This window comes from Mesocricetus auratus, unplaced genomic scaffold (genome assembly GCF_017639785.1).
Source record: "Mesocricetus auratus isolate SY011 unplaced genomic scaffold, BCM_Maur_2.0 Super-Scaffold_100004, whole genome shotgun sequence".
Taxonomy (NCBI): Eukaryota; Metazoa; Chordata; class Mammalia; order Rodentia; family Cricetidae; genus Mesocricetus; species Mesocricetus auratus.
The window spans coordinates 56,150,442-56,156,441 of NW_024429189.1; positions in this window are offsets into that span (position 1 = coordinate 56,150,442).

Sequence of the window (6,000 nt, forward strand, 5' to 3'; positions counted from 1 at the left end):
AAACAATGAAAGTTTCACCTCTTCCTTCCCAATTTGTATCCCCTTGATTTCCCTTTGTTGTCGTATGGCAATGGCTAGAACTTCAAGTACCATGTTGAAAAGGTATGGAGAGAGTGGACAGCCTTGTTTGTTCCTGATTTTAGAGGAATTGCGTTGAGTTTCTGTCCATTTATTTTGATGTTGGCTGTTGGTTTACTGTATATAGCTTTTATTATGTTTAAGTATGTCTCTGTTATCCCAGATCTCTCCAAGACCTTTATCATGAAGGGGTGTTGGATTTTGTCAAAGGCTTTTTTTTGCGTCTAGTGAGATGATCATGTGATTTTTGTTTCTCAGCTTGTTTATATGGTGGATTACGTTGATGGATTGTCGTATGTTGAACCATCCCTGCATCCCTGGGATGAAACCTAGTTGATCGTGGTGAGTGATTGTTTTGATGTGTTCTTGGATCCGATTTGCCAGTATTTTATTGAGTATTTTTGCATCAAAGTTCATGAGGGATATTGGTCTGAAGATCTCTTTCTTAGTTGTGTCTTTGTGTGGCTTGGGGATCAAGGTTATTGATGCCTCATAGAAAGAGTTTGGCAAAGACCCTTCTGCTTCTATTTTGTGGAATACTTTGAGAAGAATTGGTATAAGCTGTTCTTTGAATTTCTGGTAGAATTCTGCACTAAGGCCATCTGGACCTGAACTTTTTTTGGTTGGGAGACTTTTGATGACTGCTTCTATTTCCATAGGGATTATAGGTCTATTTAAATTGCTTATCTGTTCTTGATTTAGTTTTGGCAAGTGATAGCTATCCAGGAAGTCGTCCATTTCCTTTAAATTTTGGAATTTTGTGGAGTACAGGTTTTCAAAGTATGACCTGATGATTCTCTGGATTTCCTTAGAGTGTGTTGTTATGTCCCCCTTTTCATTTCTGATTTTGTTAATTTGCATTTTCACTCTATGCAGTTTGGTAAGTTTGGACCAAGGTTTGTCTATCTTGTTGATTTTTTCAAAGAAGCAACTCTTTGATACATTGATTTTTTGTATTGTTTTTCTAATTTCTACTTTATTGATTTCAGCCCTCAATTTGAATATTTCCTGGTGTCTAATCCTCCTGGGGGAGTTTGCTTCTTTGTGTTCTAGAGGTTTAAGCTGTGCTGTTAATTCTCTAGTATAACTATTCTACAGTTTCTCCATGTAAGCACTTAATGCTATGAACTTCCTCTGTAGCACTGCTTTCAAAGTGTCCCATAGGTTTGGGTATATTGTGTCTTCATTTTCATTAAATTCGAGGAAGTCTTTAATTTCTTTTTTTATTTCTTCTTTGACCCAGGAATGGTGCAGTTGTGCATTATTCAATTTCCATGAGTTTGTAGGTTTTCTGCAATTTGTGTTGTTGTCGAATTCTAATTTTAAAGCATGTTTCTCTGATAAGATGCATGGAGTTATTCCAATTTTTTTGTAGCTGCTGAGGTTTGATATGTTGTCAAGTATGTGGTCAATTTTTGAGACGGTTGCATGTGGTGGTGCAAAGAAGATATATTCTTTTTTATGTGGATGAAATGATCTATAGATGTCTGTTAATCCCAGTTGGGTCATTACTTCTATTAGACCCTTTGCTTCTTTGTTGAGTTTCTGTCTGGTATTCCTGTCTAGTGGTGAGAGTGGTGTGTTGAAATCTCCTGCTATAATTGTGTGGGGCTTTATATGTGATTTCAGTTTTAGTAATGTTTCTTTTACGAATGTGGATGCCTTTGTATTTGGGGCATAGATGTTCATGATAGACACTTCATCTTGGTGGATTTCACCTGTGATGAGTATGTAATGACTTCCTTCATCTCTTTTGATTGATTTTATTTTAAAGTCTAGTTTATTAGATATTAGGATTGCTACCCCTGCTTGTTTCTTGGGTCCATTTGATTGAAAAAATTTTCCCCACCTTTAACTCTCAGGTAATGTCTGTCTTTGAGGGTGAGGTGTGTTTCTTGTATGCAGCAGAAGGAAGGGTTCTGTCTTCGAATCCATTCTGCTAGCCTGTGTCATTTTATGGGTGAGTTAAGGCCAATAATTTTGAGGGATATTAATGACCATTGATCTCTCATTCTTTGATTTGCAATGTTTGTTGTTGGAGGAATTATGTGTGGAATTCACCCATTTGTTCTTTTGTCTGTTGGTAGAGAGGGATTCTCTAATGCCTGGGTTTTTCTGGTTATAGTTAGCTTCCTTGGGTTTGAGTTTTCCTTCCAAAACTTTCTGTAGGGCTGGGTTAGTGGATAAGTATTGCTTGAATCTAGTTTTGTCATGGAATATCTTGTTTTCTCCATCTATAGTGATTGAGAGGTTTGCCGGGTTTAGTAGTCTGAATTGGCATCCATGGTCTCTTAGTGTTGGTAGAATATCTATCCAGGACCTTCTGCCTTTCAGGGTTTCCATGGAGAAGTCAGGTGTAATTCTGATAGGTCTGCCTTTATATGTTACCTGGCCTTTTTCCTTAGCAGCTCTTAATATTCTTTCTTTATTCTGTTTATTTGGGGTCTTGATTATTATGTGGCGAGGGGACTGTTTTTTGTGGTCCACTCTATTTGGTGTCTGTAAACTTCTTGTACCTTCATTGGCATGTCTTTCTTAAGGTCGGGAAAGTTTTCTTCTATGATATTCTTGAATGTTTTCTGCCCCTTTGAGGTGGTTTTCTTCTCCTTCTTCTATACCTATTATTCTTAGTTTTGGTCTTTTCATGGTGTCCCATATTTCCTGGATGTTTTGTGTTAAGGATTTGTTGGACTTAAGATTTTCTTTGGTTGATGAATCCATTCAGCTTATAAATTCATCTGTGAACTAATTAGCAGCTTTTCAAAAGTTCTGTGACCAACATCTAGCCTTTTACCGTATGAAGCTTTTAGTTACATTTTCAGGTTCAAACTACTATATTTGTATATTGAAAATGACTAAGGTGAGTTAATTAGCACATGCTATCCCATATTTTTATTTCTACTGTTTCTAAATCTCAACAAAAATGAAATTATAGAATTTAAATATAGGATTACTGTTTCATGTAATATTTAGCAATTACAATTTCTAACATTAACTGTGGTTGCTTGAGAGCAGCAAATAAAGAAGCCCTTATAAGTGTATCCAGATAGCAACATGAATATCTTCAGTTTTCAACACATTCAAAAGGGTTTGAGAGATACACAGACATTTCCATTAGATAATTCTGCAGAAACAATTTAACACAAAATGTCATAATCACATAATCTTCATGAATTGATTTGCCAGGATTTAATTATCATTAAGAACTCATTTTGTAAAATGTAAAATGTTCTGGTGAGTGACATGATTTCCCAAGAAACTATTATAACGCAACAAATTATTATTGAGACTGAAGGCACAGTTGCCTTTGGGGCAGACAATATTAGTAAGACTCATATTTATATAAAGTACTGTTGGTCTTCAATAAACAGATATTGAGCTGGAGTTTAGAGATACACAATGAGAATATTGTACCTGCAATTTTTGGCTGTAGAACCACAGGCATTAATAAATTCAATAGCAATATTCACCTGGTTCATATATATATATATATGTATATATATATATATATATATATATATATATATATATATATCCACTCATTAGGAGGATAGCAGGAAGATGCTTTCCACAGCCTCACTTTCCAAATCTTTTCAGGATACACATGATTGCATTAGCCTATGTTATAACTAGGTAATAAGACTGAGTTCAGGAAATGTGGCTTTTATCCACCCAGCAAAGGAAGGGTGATTTCAAGCTACACCGTGTTCATAAGAAGTATGAAGTATTCTTCACACAAAACATTTTATTAAAATGACAATGCAAAGGACAAACAAAAATATTCCTTCAATATTAGACTAGTGTCTATTCTCCAATATTAATAGGATTTCCTAAGCCATTTTATTAAATTGCAGTAAAAGAGTAATCATTGTATCTCAGATAAATACGCAAAGTGTATTTTGGAATCAATATTTAAAAATTTTTGAAATGTTTTTATAATGTGCATAATATTAATATAATAAGATGTTCTGGAATTATTTTAAAAGTTCTTCAAAGAATTGAGTGATCCAAAATCTACTACAGATTTACTGAACTTTGTTTTATTTTACCATCCGTAACCTAGATATGACGATACTAACTTTTTTCATTATTTGTTTCTATACATGTTCTATTCTATACATTGTTTCAACAAACATGAGTAAAGCAACTACTATGTGCTAATCACAATGTTTAATACTAATATAAAGAGCATAATTTTTCTTGCTTGGTGATATGAATTTCCTGTAAGAAATATTGAAAGTAAATAACATATCTGATTAATGGTTTCTTAGAAATTTTGTATGTGCTGCAAACAAATGAACAACAGAGAGTGGTGGTCAGGATCACTTGGGATGAGAAACAATCTGCAATTTAGACTGGTGCTCAGGGTAAATATACTTGAGATTTCACATTTGCACAAAAATTGGAGAGGTGAAAGAGAATATCACATAGATACTTGCATTAAAGACCACCTACATAATTTTTGGAACTGTAGGCTGTTAGTGAAGAAGGTATCCAGGGAGCAGGAAGAGAACAGGTCACAGCTGAAAATTATAATGAACTTCATTTTGATGAGAGGTCTCTTTCAGAGAGTTTTTGCCAAAGGGCAAAACAAGTTTCTGCCAATAACCATATGGCATGGCTGTCACAATAGTCTCTAACTAGGTTCAGATTGATGTATGTATTGCATTCTCTCAATGTTGTGACAAAATCATGAAAGAAACAATTTAAGGAAGATGTGTTCATTTTCTCTGGAAGTGTGAGGGGATATAGTTCACCATCATTGAGAAAGCATGGTAGCATAGCATCAATGGCCAATACATGGTGATCCATCATGCTACCTTGTATTATGGACATATGTTATGTTCAAACAGGGAGAAGTTCATATCAGTTATGTTATGAGATATTAGAATAACCAGGTGTGCGGTTTTCCTATTGCTATAAAATTATATTGAGCAATTATAAACAAACCTTTATTTCTTACAGTTATAGGAGATATGAAGTGAAATGATATAGCACCAAGTGAAAAATCTATCAGCATCGACAGTACCTTCATGATATGTGATATAGCTCAGGTGTACAGGGTTGAGGGTCTTGGTCCAATTTTTAGCACTGAAAATAAATTATGCAATCTTTAAGGTATATGTAGGTAAAGTTCTTAAAGTTTCCTTAGACCACAGCACAAGATTCAGTGTATGATTTCAATTACTAAACTGTTGCTCTCATGAAGGTTAGTCTTCACAACAGCAAACCTTATCTTTTCATCCAATTGCATTCCTTTAAAATATAACATGCTAGTCTACACTATCTCTACTCATATTCAAGTTTTATGCATTAAGCTATTCTCCATGAGACTCTAGAGTCTTTACAGCTACAAAACTCTTTAAAACCCAATATCGAAGTCTCTTCTAATACTCAAGGCAAACCTTTAGCTATAATCTACCGTAAGTTCTGAAGAAACTTTATACGTCCAATATATAATGACACCAATAAATATTGCTGTTGTCAAATTGACAATCAGGGACCCCACAAACAAACAAACAAACAAGATTTCAGCAGCAATCCTAGTATGGCAAAATTTAAATCCTGTAGTTTTGTGTTCAGTGTCAGGGCAGGTAATGTGCATTACCAACAGACTTTGGTGGCCATGGTTTTTATTGTTGTTGTTGCTTTTTGTAGAATACATTATCCCTCTCCTTGGCTGATTCCACTTATGCCATAAAATTTTCTTGCTAGATGATGCGTATTTCTTGCATTTACAGAAAATTGGAGTTTATTGAAGCTTCAGCATCACATTTACAACTTCACACAATAAACTCTTAGAGAAACTGATTCTCTTAACATTGCCTAAACTCCCAAACCTTCTTTTAACATATAGGTAAAATCTTAATCCTTACATTCTGCATGTCAAAATAAAAGCATTTTATCATAGGAAAAATACTG